This window comes from Aedes aegypti, chromosome 1, assembly GCF_002204515.2.
Source record: "Aedes aegypti strain LVP_AGWG chromosome 1, AaegL5.0 Primary Assembly, whole genome shotgun sequence".
Classification (NCBI taxonomy): domain Eukaryota; kingdom Metazoa; phylum Arthropoda; class Insecta; order Diptera; family Culicidae; genus Aedes; species Aedes aegypti.
The window spans coordinates 281,414,629-281,417,042 of record NC_035107.1 but is presented as its reverse complement, the minus strand read 5'-3'; positions in this window follow the sequence as shown (position 1 = coordinate 281,417,042).

Genomic DNA, 2,414 nt, shown 5'->3' with positions numbered 1-2,414 from the left:
TTCGAATTTTCAAGTGTAGCCACCTTGGATTTTGCTTAGCTTAGCTTAGCTTAGCTTAGACTGACTACACATATCAATGGTTGCTATTCCGTGATTGACCGGAGTCAGTGAAAATGCACAAAGAATCAACTAGAAGATCGGCTGGGATTGGCCATAATCTTCTTCAGTGTGCATAATTCAGTGCCTCTATTTATACATGGTCAATAACGGCGCCGGCCACGTCCTTGCAGTCAGGTGGGATTGGGGGAAGGAATGTTAGTGTGTAACCTTTGCTATTTGGAGACCGTGTTTGCCTCTGCATCTCCACAAAGGTTACTGGGAGGGATGTTTGTTAATGGGGAGGATCGTTGGGTCACAGGATTCACTTTGATAAGCGATTAGACCATGATAAATAATTATTGGTGAGATATAAACATGCTTATATGTAAATATTATTTTTCATTTGATATGAACAATATCTATGTAGAGACAAATTATGCCGACACTTGACGTGACGAACCTTTCAAAGTTTGTTGAATAAAGTGAACCTTTCGCAAGTCTACACTCGTAGTGTTGAACCATTCAAAGTTTTTTTTTTAATTACAAAAATAAAAGTAAAAGGAAAAAGGTGTTTTGAAAAAAAAAATTAGACATTAATAATTTATGAATCAGAGTTTATGTCGACACTCACAGTGACGAACCTTTCATAGTTTGTTGAAAAATCATATTTACGTCTCACCGTTGTAACGATTAAAGGTGCAGTCATACATATTTTATAGATTAGAAATAGTAGCATGAAACGAGCTCACCAATTGATCCGTCATCCTTGAGCAGCAACAATCCACTTTCAGCTTCACTCATTTGATCGGCTATATAAAAGCACTCAGAGAAAATAGGCGCACGACCCGAGAGGGAAAACAACTGACGACTGCTCGGGCTTTCTTGCTGCACTGCCCAGGAGCAAGTGTCAACTTCGAAAGATCAAAAAGAACTAATCGAACGCGCCACTTTTTCACTTTACCCGACCGATCGCGCGACATGTTTGATCCTGCCCTCATCGCCGGCTCCCGTAGGAGCAAGCGTCAAGGTCGAAGGATCAAACACAACTAAACGATCACGCCACTTTTTCACTTTCACTCGACCGACGCGCGACATGTTTGATCCTGCTCTCATCGCCGGCCCCCGTAGGAGCAAGCGTCAAGGTCGAAGGATCAAACATAACTCTGTAGCCACCTTGGATTTTGCGGTGAGAAAATTAGCAAAGATAGGCAAGGGTTAACGCATCGCAAAGTCCATGAATTTGAACCGCAGCAATACTTGATGTAGCGAAGACCCTACAAGGTACATCTAAGCTTGCAATGTCCGGATGTTTTACTCTCTCTCAACAATTCCTGCATGAACAGCTTAGCTTGTACGACCACCGTTGGGCCGAATAGCCTCATGGGGTCGAAGGGCTGTGCGGTATCCGAAAGGACAATTCGCTTTGTGATAGGATGAGTGTCGTTGTGTTTCAGTACCTCGAAGAAGAATTCGTCAGTGCAAGTATTCCATTGTAGACCAAGAGTTTTGACCGGCGCTATTAGATGCCTACTTGCGAAGTTGTAATCCGGCAGAATTCATTAGCTAGACTAACTGTAGAACAATTTCCTCGCCTTCTTCAACACTGTTGGCACCGGTGAGCAGGTCATTCATATATGTAAGAATCCTTGCCCGCAACAGCGGCAGCTGCAGGATGGTTTCTAATCCAATGATGGAGACATTTCGTTGCGAAATACGGAGCGGAAGATGTACCACGGTTGTAAGTTACGTTCTGATTGATTCTGACAACGAAATCCTCTAAAGAATAAGTTGAAGCATTTGATGGACTGGATCCATTACGATTTGCCCATACATCCTCTCAATGTTGGAAATGATGAGAAACCAAGGCAAACGGAAACGTAGAATGATTGCGACAAGATCATCCTATACTTGTAGACCGATTTTCAGAGCATCATTGGATGACACTCCTGTATCTGTTGCACAAAATGCGTCGAAGACCACTCGCAATTTAGTGGCGATGCTGTCTGATCGAACTACACAATGATGTGGAAGGAAGTAGGTGATCGTTGATGAATGCTGTGTATGCTTGCTTTAACTGAGGATCGGCGTTGAGCAGTGTTGTGAAAAACTCAATTTCTCACAACTCACGCTTGAGATTTTTCAAGCGTGAGTTGTCAATCATGCAACTCAGCAGTCAAAAAATCATGGATGAGTTGGCTCACCTTTTTAACTCATTGTCTCGTATTTCCACAGTTTACTCACACACGGCAATAATTTCTTGTTAGTCTGGTAAAATTATGTTAATCCTTTCTAACGTAAACAACAGCATTCGGGTTTCACGAGTTTTTGCCGGGTTTTGCGACTGAATCATTTTTTACGGTTTGAGTTTATTGAGT